Genomic DNA, 13,627 nt, shown 5'->3' with positions numbered 1-13,627 from the left:
ATTGTTTTGATTACTAATATGGTTACAGTGATGTTTCAGAAATGCAAAAGCAACGGAAGATGGGCCATATCACCATTGTTGGACCTTCTCTAGGCATGGTGGAATCACAGCTAAATTCTATGTTAAACCAAGAAATTATGGCAGAGATGGCTGCAGGTCAGTTCCCAAATCCAGTTGTACCTTTGTTCTTTTGTTTCATGCTTTTAAGTGAAGCAATTGTACTTTATCATTCTATTAATTATTTGCTTACTCTATCTAGGCATTTCTGTTGTACATATTTCCTTTTTTTGGTCTCTTTGAATAAAATTTTAATTTACAAAAAGAATATCATACTTATGTTTAATATGACGATATATAATAATATTACATGTCCAATTTTTTTACAAATTTTCTTTATTTTTATATTTTTTGTATACTTATCTATTTTTAATTTTTATGATTTAATTATGGCATCATGAGTTGATCCATTTGGTCTAAATAGTTGAACTACTTATCCACCACCTAGATGAAAAACAAAATGATTTCATTTCTAGGTTGATTTTAAAAGTATAATTTTTATACCATGAAAATCATTCTTTAAGGACTTAATTAATGGTATTTAACGATAAAAAACAAAGATACCATAAATATAGGATCCAATGGTAGAGAATAGGAGTTAATTTCTTAAATATGAGATTTAACGAGGGAATTAAATGAAGTCAATAGTGGTAATAGAATTACATTTTTGCCCCCAAAATAAAGAGTGTCCAAATTCAAAATGTGGAATATTTTTGTAAAAAAATCTAAAAATTTTAGGCATTCTTCCTGAATTTTATGATTATATATATATATGCCAATTTAGTCACCATCCACTATTTTGAAACTCGGGATCAGGGTTGAACTGCAAGCCATTGCCGGTCAGTTTGGAGCATTGAGTTAACACGAGTCAATGTAGAGAGGGAAAATCGCCTAATCCAGTCGACCAATTCCATGTCTAAAAGTAGTTTTTATGTATTGTCATATATTAATTAGGTTGGGCCTTATTGGGTATCACCGCGTCAGGTCCCATCCATAAACCATAACCCTCCAAGCTCAAGTTAATTGACCCATCTATATACTATATGTATTTAAATTTAAAACATCAGAAGACAAAATGTGATAGCCAAAAAGAAAAGAGAGAAGGAGATGGGTTTTCAAGTTTCCAGTAGTAAAAGACACTTTAAGTTGCGTTTGGATAAGTTTCAGGATTTGTGATTTTCAAATCCAAAACCACAATGCCCCTATTTTTGGATTTTGTATTTTGAAAATAAAAAAGGCTCTAGCTGTGCCTGTATATCTCCGAGAGGTTATGATGCCCTAAAATTATGGGCTTTCTTAGTTTTTGGGCTGGGCGTTGTCCTAATCCTTGGTAGCCCCAACTCAATGCAACCTTAGCCCAACCCAAATCCATCCAGACTATATACATATATACGTATCCAACTTGAGTGCAACCCGGGCCTGGGCCCAACCTATATATGCCAAAATTCAGTGCAGGCCAGACCAGGTTGAGGCTGTGGCTAGGGGTTGATCATGGGCTGAGATGAGTCGGGCCTCATCAGGGCTTAGCACTGATAAGGGCTATAGGCCAGGCCCAGTCCTGGCCCAGCCCAGATTCTGGGTTGGGCAGGACCTGATTCCAGGCCTATAGATTTTATGTATAAAATATTAAATAATAATTATGGGTAAAATACAAAAATCTCCCCTCAAGTTTCTGACAATCATAAAAACCTCCCCTATAGTTTCATTTTAACAAATACATCCCCTGAACTTTTGAGAAACTCAACAAAAACCTCTCTTCCGTCACTGTTCCAAACAGAAAACGTTATATTGATGCACCAGTTTTTTCCAAATACCCATTTTAACTCAACAAAAACCTCTTTCTACGATCATTTCAGTAATTTTACATACAAATTTACTAAAACATATATTTTTTGTTGAGTTAAAATGGGATTATTTCAGTAATTTTATATGTAAAATAAATTATAAAAGGGTAAAATGGATATTTGGAAAAAACTGGTGCATCAATCTAATGTTTTCCGTCTGAGACAGTAATGGAAGGGAGGTTTTTGTTGAGTTTCTTAAAAGTTCAGGGGATGCATTTTGGTAAAATGAAATTATTGGGGAGGTTTTTATGATTTTCAGAAACTTCAGGGAGGCTTTTGTATTTTACCCTATAATTATTTATGCAAACCACCTTATGTTTTGGGTATTAATGTGTTTTTTCTTAATTTTATTTTTTTAATCTTTTATAATTTCATTAATATTATTCCACTATTTTATTGTCAGTGGTGGAGAGGTTGAACCGAATGGTCCACCTATTATCACCAGCATTTAATAATAGCCAGTTGTGCTCTATTTCTTTCTATCAATGGTCCAGGTCAATCAACCAGACCTTGGATCTTCATTTTGAGTCCTAATTATTAATAAGGTGGTTTTGAGTTCTGATTATAAATTTACATTAGCAAATAGAGATATCCCTTCCATTGGAACCCAAGAATAGCTTCAATAGGTCATCAAATAAAAGAAAAGAGAATTAGATGGTTTATCACATGCATCGAAGACCAGGGCTGCAACTTGGCCGGGTGAACCCAGTCTAAAAAAACTAGGGTTGGTTTGAGTTGAATTGGATTGAAGTTTGGGTTAGAGTTAGAGTTGAGGCCAACCAATCCAAACCTAACTTAATTTCGTATTTGCATGGACAAATATTAGATAAATATGTATTATGCAATTACTTATGTATATGTGTATCCATTATTCATGCATGTATACATATGCAATTGTGCATCCATAAATGTATATATTTATATATTTATATTTTTTGTTGATGCAAATATTTCTATATTTATGTATATACGTATTTATCTATCTATGAGTCTATCTATACATGTATGCATGTATATTGTATGACACAAATTTTAAATTTAAAGCCAATTTTTTCTCTAAAATATGATAATTATATCCATTTCACATAATAATTCTAATATTGAATAACATTGTCTAGGAAATAAATAAGAACATTAAGAAAAAGGCAAAGTGCCAACTGGTTGGTTGCTAAGATCTCCTGTTGGTTGTAACGGACACTTGGGATCAAATCCTACTTACACGGGTTGGGGGATGGGTTACTCCCATTATGTAGCCACATGGAGGAAAAAAAAAGAACATTAAGCAAAAGGAAGAGAAAGTCAGACCAACCTGAGACCAGCAAAGCTGATTTGAGCCCAACCCAAAGTTTTAGGGTTGGGGGCTCAACAACTTGGATTGGGTTAGGGTTAACCTCAACCTAACCTAACCCAGCCCAACTTGCACCCCTGTTGAAGACCACCTGCAGCAACCATAAGAATAAGTGACTAGTGACAAGGGACTAGAAGGGCTAGGGGCAGACAAAAAGAACATGGATTGAAATAATAAGAAATGATCTAAACCCTCGTAATTTAACCATGAATATGGAATTAAACATAGCAGAATGGTGAAAATAGGACTCATGTATCGAACCCCACATAGTTGGGTTAAGGCTTAGATGATGATAATAACAAAGATACCCCACAAAATAGTGAAAACAGGACTCATGTAGCCAATCCCACATAATTGGGATAAGACTTAGATGATGATGATGGAAAAGATACCCTTTTCTAGCATGTGTTTTGTCAAATTACCAGGCTAAATGCTTATTAATTATAACCAGGTCTTACAGGGTCAGACCCAATAAGCCTGACTAATAATAGGTTTGGTTCTCGTCTATTATTAATAGACCCTATAGTATGGGTCAGGACCAGGTTTGTTTTTTCTTACCATACCAGGTCTACCCTAACCCAGCCTAGTCCGAACCCAATATCACAAATGTCTACTCCAACAAACGAAACGAATTTTACAAGTTTTGGAAAGAACTAAAAAAACCACATGGGGTACCATATGATCGTCTTAGGGCCACTTTATAAGGAAAAAAAATGTCAACAAACCAATTCATAAGCATCTCGGATGCCCTGTCATGTCATGGGGTGTTATTCTTCTCCATCAACCTTTCCAATTATATTTATTGTTTAGTTGGATTACATTCACAGACAAGATATTAGAAATTTATAAAAATAAATAAAAATAAAAAAAAACCTGTCAAGTGTCAATCTTTCCTAGAGTTAATATGTACTTACATCAATTATGTTCAATCTGGTGAAGTTTTGCTTGGCCAAGTAAACAATAAGCTTCTGGGCTTTTATTGAAGAATTTACACACCATTGGATCAGGCCCATTTTCACATTTTCACAAATGCTCCTAACTCAAGCCCACCCAATTTGCACCACCTACATGTAAGAAAATTGTAGACTTGCAATTGTTTATTCTTAACATAAACTGATCTCTAGTTTTTCATAACAATCAATACAAATGAATCCATTTTGGGTTAGAAGTAGAGGCCTCTAGGCTATATTACAAACAAGGTTTTTAAAATCAAATCAGACAACGAACCGTTCAGGAGTTCAGTTCTCAAGTCGAATGGTCCGAATGTTCGAACCGAACGGATGGTCCGTTCTGACAAAAAAAAAACAGTCAAAAACCATTGGACGGCTTGAACAATTTGACTGTCTGGGTCACGATTTGTTGACCAAATCAACGGTTTTTGGCCAAAATAACGGTTTTAGGGTAAAACGGAACTGATCAGATGACTCCTCGGTTTGGTCCACGATTCCTGATTCCATTCATCAAATTTTGGTGTATCATCTATAATGATCTAAGGTTAGGCATTTCTATTTAAAGATCATATATATATAATTATAACAATATAATATAATATAATATATAAATCCCAATTTTTGAATTTAGTTCATTTCTAATTGTAAGAACAAAAATGTAATTTGAATAATCATGTTTCTTCTTATTCAAATCCTTCTCATTAAGTCTTATTGTTAGGACATTAATTCTCATTCTTTTATTGAATCCTAAATTAATTAATCATATTATTAAAGAAAAACAAATGTGACAAATAAGAATAATTTTTATAAAAATAAAAATATAAAAAAAAATTAAAAATTGGAAATATATTATTTAATATCATCATCAAAAATTGCCATGCACAAAGCACAGGCACACTTATTAATTAATATACATATGTCTCATGCTGGTTGTAACTCCATACAAAAGGGGTTAGAGGATGAAATACCCCTCTTGTATAGCCCATGGAGCCCAAAAAATATATTATAGCATTTATATCCAAAAAAAATATTATAACTATTATGATATTTATACTTTTTTTACTTGGGATGAACTCTCTTACATCTTTCTTTCTTTTTTAATAAATTTTTTATTTTTACCATAAAAAAGTGTCCTCAATCCCAGAAATTTGTTCTCTGGGCTACTACTGCTAGCATAGAAATGATCGATCACTAATGGCTGTACTGTTGTGGTTTCTCGTCTAATTGAAGTAATTAAGTTTGAGAAAATAAAGTTTTCTATTGCCATCATCAACGAGTATTGCTTTTTCCTCACCTGCTCATCCATAACTGTTGTACACAGGAATACCAAAATTTGTAAAAGCAATTTTTCTCTAGCTTATTTGTTTAATTGAGCTTTGATCAGGCTAGGATATCAAGGTCTGCATCTTTGATAATTATTGTTCCATTACTAATAAAGCTGTGTTTGGTTGCAGTGCAATTTTATTTGCACTAGTACAAATGCAAAGAAGTGTAAATGAAAATAATGCAATTTTTTATTTATTTTTGTTTTGGGTTATATTTTATTCTGCTGCAAATCTTATTTTATTTTATTTGTATTGCAATTAAACAAAATAAGATAAATTTTGAAATAAAATCATTTGCACTATCATAATTTTGTGTTGGTGCAAATAAAACTATATTACAACCAAATACAAACCGCCAAATAAAATTACATTATTACCATTATATTGTCAATTGATGGTGGCTCAGTTGGTAGATTCTTTGACTCGTCGGAATAGAGACCTGAGATCAAATCTCGCTGCCATCAAGGATTGGGGGGCGTTAAGGAAAAGGGGATGGGCTACTCCTTATTGTGTAGTCCCATGAAGCAAATATATATCATACCAGGACCAGCACATGGTATGCGTCCATATCAACCAATACAAGTTGGATACGGCGGGATATAAAAGTGATACTGACTGGCACTTGTTGAATGAATGGGGCACCAATCCCATTCCACGTATGCCACGTGCCCATCTTTAACAAAATTGATACAGTATAGTCTATGTCATGTCAATATTTTAACCCTTGTTTACGGCATTAAGCCGCTCATGTTAATGTCAAATTCAGACTATTATAAACACTACTGCTAACTCCTTTATGTCTGGAGTCTCCTTCAGTGAATAATTAATCATCATACTTCAGTCGTTATATATCTGTTCTTCCACCGCTGTGGAAAAGAAATGGATCGAGCTAGCTGTGAAATAAATGAAATTCGCAGGTGATATGTTAGACCAAAGTTAGCTATTGTATAGTCAATCGAGGGCTGGTTTTTTCCGGTGTTGATGCAGAATTGAATTCCGTAATATTTTGGGTTCAGTTTGGAAAGAGTATAAATGTAAATATGTACAATATTTATATATAAAAAATAATACAAAATGTAAGGTTTTATCCATAGGTAATAGGAACTTGAGATTATTGAGGCAAAGTATTACATCATTTGTATCATATATAAATTTCCCTCTACTATCGATGTAAAACTTAATATGTATGAAGTTTTAAATGGGTGGTTAGTATAAAATAAAACCAATTTGATATTTATACCACAAACAAATACAACCTTAGGCTAAGTTTGGAGAGAATAATATAAATGCGTAGAATGCAAAATTCTATATTTTATATATATTTACACCGTATATATATTTGTATTGTTTTCAAACTAAGCTTTATTTTCTTTTTTTCTTTGTTTTATAGGTTTTGGGGGGTGGGGGTGGTGAGGTTGTTGGGTTGGGTTGGATAAAAGTCAATCAACTTTGAGCCCAATGTTAATTTTTTTTTGGATATACAACTCAACGATGATTATAGATGGAGCCCAGCCCACTGAATTATCAACCCATGGTTGGCCACGTGGAAGATCCAGCTCCCTTGGAACTTGGAAGGACGATCAGCAGGAAATTACCAAAAAGAAGAAAAAAAACCAATGTCTAATATATCAACATCAGTTTGTTAAATTAAATATCATCCTGTCTTCCAGGCAAGATCTCTAGGTCTAGGGTGGTGGTGGTGGCGCCGAATCCGCTGCACGCCAAAATCCAAATCACATATGGGAGATGCGTGTACATTCGATCAGTGATTTATGACCGATGTCTTCTCTTACTCTTAGTGCTCATACACAAAGCAACTCATCCCTTATCCCATTTACGGAAAACAATTTTATAACTGTCTCTACCATATAACATAGTGGGTCGACTTCACAGGTTTGCTTAGTCAAAATTGGATCCAAAAAGAGCCCATCAAATGCGGTTTGGTCAACTAGAAACTTGAGATAAAAGCCCACAATCTCAAGCTCCATAAGACGATTGCGTGTTTAAAAACTCACCTTTTACTTTACTTATCACAACTTCCAACCCATTAGCTCTTACTTACTTCCCTTAAATTCCAATATTTGTCAGCTACAGTAGCTGATTTGGACAAAGGCGGCATTGAACACATGATTAATAGAAATAATAATGTCCATACTTCATATTCATATTTGAATGAACGATCTAGAGTAAGGCTGTAAATAGATCAGATTGAAACCCATTTGCCTATCCAAATTTGGTTTGGGTTGGACTCGAATTGGGTTTAGATATTGAATAACACCATTGATCCATATTCCATCCAATTCGAATTAACATCACCTTAATTAATTGAATTGGATTTGAATTCAAATTTGACAAACGGGTACTGTAGTATTACTAAATAACTAGCTCGTTCATTGGGCTGTGGCCACAAGAGAAAGCATATTATAAGCTTCGTGCATGCCCAATTCTGATGGAATGGAAGAGTACTAAGTAATTAAATTCAATGTAGAGCAAAGCCCGATATAAATTAAGGGCAACTTGTAGCAATTATTGAAGAGAAAGGTGAATCATGACTCACTCATGAGGATCCTTCAGATTTATTTATAACAATTGGGAGTGACAATGGGCGAGCTGGGTCCATATATATATATACATCAGTTCCGGGTCGTGGTCTGGGAGCAGACCCGCCAAATGATCATGATTGATCTGGTGTTTAGAAATTGTGTGGCAATTAATCCTAATAATTTAATATCCTATTAAAACAAACAATCGAATGCATATAATTAATTGATTATAAAAGGAAAAAAAAGTTGGTACGTGCTAACCGGGTCCTGAATTGGACTTGATTCTTATGGGGTCTCTAATTTTTGGACCTGAAACGGACCCAACTATGATCGGGTCCAAAGTTAATTTATTGAGGTCAGGTTTGTCAGCTAGGTTTGGACCTTTGAGTTTGTCGTTGACGGCCAAACATTCTAGCCAACTGAGCTAGTACTGCAAAATTTCAGAACAACCATGTCTCTTCTCTTTCCTTTTAAAATGAAAAGAATATTACAACTGAGAGAGAGAGAAAGAGATACTTGTATACATAAATCAGTCTGCTGCGACCAAAAGAAGAAGAAGAAAAATAAGTGAAGACGGAATTGATAACATTAACGGTGATGACATGTAATTCGGTTTGATTTTATAACCTCCAAACTAACAAATTTTGAATGCAAATGGAAGCAGAAGGATGAGCATTAAAAGGTTTCATATCTGATGCGTAGTGTAGCCACAGGCAACAACAAGAGCCGACGCAGCAAAGTTAAGTTCATCCATGGATAGGGCAATTGGCTCTGTCATTTCCAGGGACGTACGTGCACGGAGAATTTGTAGAACCATTGACAGGGCCCTTCTGCAGAGACACCAAAAACAGACTCAGACTCTTCTTCACCAATTCCTCAGTACTCTGATCTCCATGCAACACCCTACTAGCTATGTGAGGTTGGACACTCAGAACAAGAACTACCATAATTGCCAAAACCTTCCTTATTATTACCTGCTCCATCTCTTGAAGCAGCAGAGGACAGAGATTTAATGCAGGAGATCTATAGAGTGTATTTATATAAACAACCTTCTCCGCATATCTAAGCTGCTTCCGAATTTTGACTGTTGGCCATTAAGACCTCTCTCTCTCCTTTCTTATTCTTTAACTTCAGGAACCATCTTTTCTTTCCGGCCCCCTTTCTACTTTCTTGGTCTATTAACTTTTGGGAACCTTAGATGCGGGACTTTCGTCCCAAACGGGTCTAATAAGGATATTTCACAGTCAACCATAGACAAAGCATATACATTAATTAATTCCACGAGAATGATCATTGATCAACACAATATTAATTGTTTCCAAGGGGCTGGGTGTGTATTATTGTATCCATGTATGAAACTGAAACCCAATGGTCCGGTCCCATCGACTCCACTTGGGATTTTCTATTGACTTTTCCTACCCGCCGTGAGTTAGAGCCATACATCTCTCTTATGAATTGAGAGATGCGTGGTTGCAATTCTTTCAGAAGTAGCATCACAAAGAGCACGAGCTAAAAGAAACTCAGGTTTCTTACTAATTTTCTCTACCCACGCCCTGTCTACAGTACACTGCAACCACACTTCTCACAATACAAACTTTGGAGATGTGTGGCTCTAATTCAAGGTGGGTAGAGTGGACTCTGGATCTCCTGCCCACAAGAATTCTACCTGTCTACCCATAATACACTACCTTTATGCATTGGGAACATCTCTCCATGCATAATACTATGTAGGAGGATGAGATGTTCCTCATGTATAACTGTAATATTACGTGAATAAATATTGATAAAGTTCTCGTGATTAGGAGATCCAGACTCTGTAGAGTATGGGTAAAGAGTAATGGGCAGAATATCCAATTTGAGTCAAAAGGGCATGCTTCTCTCTACAGATAAATGCATCAGTGACGTGTTTCCTCCTAGTTGGCTTCGTAGTCCATTGTCTTGTTTGTCGAGAATTCAAATGACATGGTGTAGTGCTTTCCATGGCATCATGGAAATTGTCTTGAAACTATTATAAACTGTGGTGTAGTGCTTTCTATGCCATCAGGGGTCCGTTTGGTTTGAAGCTGGAACCGGAATGATCTATTTCTATTATTTGTTTGGTCTAGATAAAATGGGAATGGAAATTAGTATCAGCATGAATGGGATTTCATTCCCAAGAGAAGAAGAAAGAATTGTCATTCCTTTAAATGGGAGAATGTCATTCCATCAGGAATGAGAATGAGATTCTGATTCCACTCAACCAAGTAGTTAGAATTGAAATAATTTCTCTCAATATTGGTTAATTTAAGCTCAAAAGTTGTGACTTGAAATACTACAGCACCAAACGCCTACAAAAGTTTAAAACTTTGAATCATTAACTTTATGCAACACCACTTTTTCCAAATGGACCTTCTAGATCTCTTCTTTATACAACTTTCTCATTTCAACAAATGGAAAATAATGTCCCCGATCGATCAAAACAATTGATTAGAGAGAACGACCATTTCCCCGCAACAATTGAATTAGTTCAATTCTACCACTTTACTTAATTAGGCTGCATTCGATTAATGCTTTTAAAGACGAAGTGAAAGAAATGATTTCTCTAGAAAATGTTGCTCAGTTTCACACTAAATTGGAAAATGATTTCAACTAATCTGGGCTCTTGACAGGACCACCCTATATTTGTAAAATAATTTCAAGGTTCAAACTATTGATTCACGTGATATACACTTAGATTAATCTTAATTAGTTCCAATAATTGAGTCAGGGGCATTTCTAAAAGGGTGTATTAACCTCCAAAAGTGACCACATGATTGGTTGTAATGTAAATAAATTTGCGCTGATGTAAAATCATGGCAATATAAATGATTTGAGTATAAATTCTGACCTATTTTTGTTTTAAATTTTAACTTAATTTGTTTGATTAGAGTACAAATGAAGTAAATTAAGACATAAAGTAGAATAAAATAAAATCTAAAACAAAATTAAACAAGAATTTGCATTTTTTATATTTATACACCCATGCATTTGTACTAGTGCAAATAAAATTGTACTATAACCAAACACAGCCTTACAAAAAAAGATTAACAGTAAGGAATGCCATTTTATTAATACAACTAGTATTCGCCACCTTTAGGATGCATTTGGAAACAATGCAAATAAGTGTGAATCAAGGTTTTAAAAATTGACCTGGAAACGGAACCATTTTGGCCACTGGTTTCCGGGTCAGCAGTTTGACCATCCGGGTCAAACGGTTCAGATGGTTTGAGTATTTTAACAGTGATATGTCATCTTACCCATTAGATTGAAATATTAGGGTAAGATGCATATAAATATAAAGAGAAAATAAAGATAGAATGAAAGGTATTTGAGAAGTTGTCAGCTGAAAGAGTTTAGAAGAAGAAGAAGATGAAGAGGGCTTGAAGGCTTTAGTGGCAACAGCGGCGGCAGTAACTTATAGTGACGACGGCAAAGATGATGGCAGCAATAGCGGCGGCAATGGTGAAAAACGGGAGTATATTTGAGATTTCTATATTTAGATCTCTCTCTCTCTCTCTCTCTCACTCGCAAATCTGTCATCTAGAGTCTAAAGACTCTAAACTTCTCTCCCAGATCTCTAAATGTGAGATCTCTCTCAGTCTCACACATCTCTCTCAGTAGATCTCAGATCCGAGAGATTTCAAATCTCAAATTTGAGAGATCTTTTTCCCTTTTCATTTTGTTGTTACAAGTTAATAAATCGCAAACCGTTTTCCGGGTCGAACGGTTCAACGGTCAAACTGTCCAGGTCAACAGTTCGTTGACTAATTCAATGGTTTTTTACCAGAGACCGGGTTTGGGGTAAAACGGAACCGGTCATCTGAATGGTTTCCGGTCTAAACAGTTCGACCGTCCAAGTCAACGACAGTTCAAAAGCATTGGTGTGAATGCAAATATATAGAGTGTAAAACGGTTCATATAAATTGGAAAGTCGGGTTAGTTTTGCACTGACAAATTTACCTTCTTACAAAACAGACTTTTAGCTGTAATGGATGCAAACATAAATTTCAATAAAACATATGCTTTTTTTTATTAAAAGTCCACTTGAATGCAAATTTACTTCTTCTTTATTGGTGTACTTTTACATCTTATTATCAATGTAAATATGCATTGAAAAATGTGTTTTCTATCATTTGTCAATGCATAAATATAATGTTGTAAAAAACGGACAAAAGTGAACCAAAATGCAAATTTACCCTGAACCAGAATTTACACTCCATTTTCATCGTTTCAAAACACAGCCTTAATAAAATATCCAATTTCCTCAGCCATTTACGTGAAACCAAACACATTAGACACTGTTTCCTACATTTATGAGTTTAGTTTTTTTTTTCTTGGGCAACCTAACCGGGTGGATAATCCATCCCCACCGCCCAACCCTGGTGGCAATGGGATTTGATCCTAGGACTCTATTAGATAGAATCAGAGATCCTACGTAGCCGGGAAGTCCAAATTAGCATATATGTGTATTTCTGTGGTGGTAGGTGTTGATCTAAGTTAGCAACGCAACTCTCATTCAAATTAAACGGACGGTGAAGTTGGCATTTTTAAGCTGCCGCTGATCAGATGAGAGAAACTCGATCGATCAGAAGTGAAAGGTTTGGATGTGAACTCCAGGTAATTAAACCAAAACCAGAGCTACTTCTGATGCTGAAGCTAGCGGAGGTCCCTACAGAGCTACTTCTGTTGTCCCCATGTCATATTAGTTCAATTGATTTTAACTGAAGTGACAAACTAATAAAGATCAGTGAAGGAAGAGACTGAGATTTATCTGGCTCTAAGGGAAAACCCAGGAAATTAAGCAATAAGAAGTGGTACTTCTTCTTGATGAACAATATATATGCACACATATATAAATAAAATTAATAGTTCTCTGTAAACCTCTATGATCAGTGTCCTCTCTTTACTATATATTGACATTTTTGTTGCTTATAATTATAATTAAGTCTCTTTTTTTATTTTGCATGTCATACCTTGTTGATTTTATAATAATAAAAGAAAATCTTTCTCGAACCCAGCTTAGAGTTGCCATTCTCATTCCAGCTGGTATACAAGTATGCATGACGATGCCATTCCTTGCACGTCTAAATTCAGTGGTCAATCAAACTGATTGACCCAACATTGAAGTCTGATGCTTGCTTCGTGGAAACAGGAAGAAGAGAGAGGGGATTGTCACCATTAACTGATAACTCATGTGAGAATTTCCAAATTGATCCAACCCAACAGATAGCAGCCCTAGGCGATCGTGACGAATTTCAACAATTGCCATCTAGACAAGGATGACGTGGATGATTTCAATGCCGCCAATCCACGTGGCTATAACAAGCTAGTTTGAACGAGCAAAAAAAATCTGTCGGAGACACATCCCCAGCTAAACACATGTATTTCAACAAGACGTAGTTTTAAATTTTAATCAATCAGGGCTGGGTTTTCAGCAAAATTAACGTGGTTTGTGATTGGTCAAAACCTTGAGCGAAATTCAAATTTTCTCAGAAGTAGGCGCATTATTACACAAAACAAATATCAAAATGAATGTTTAATT

The 13,627-nt window shown here is 35.1% G+C and overlaps 1 pseudogene across 1 annotated transcript in view; it reads left to right on the top strand.

Moving 5' to 3' along the window:
• LOC104610105 (phosphoribosylaminoimidazole carboxylase, chloroplastic-like) overlaps window positions 1-5,870 on the top strand; it is a 55,431-nt pseudogene extending 49,561 nt beyond the window's left edge. The window contains exon 10 of the transcript XR_016080530.1: window positions 40-5,870. The product of XR_016080530.1 is annotated as a phosphoribosylaminoimidazole carboxylase, chloroplastic-like (transcript). The remainder of the gene's footprint in view (window positions 1-39) is intronic.
• The last annotated feature ends 7,757 nt before the right edge of the window (window positions 5,871-13,627 follow it).

The sequence above is a fragment of the Nelumbo nucifera genome, chromosome 1, assembly GCF_055504915.1.
Source record: "Nelumbo nucifera cultivar China Antique chromosome 1, China Antique-T2T, whole genome shotgun sequence".
NCBI classification, from domain to species: domain Eukaryota; kingdom Viridiplantae; phylum Streptophyta; class Magnoliopsida; order Proteales; family Nelumbonaceae; genus Nelumbo; species Nelumbo nucifera.
This window is presented reverse-complemented; position numbering and strand designations above follow the sequence as displayed.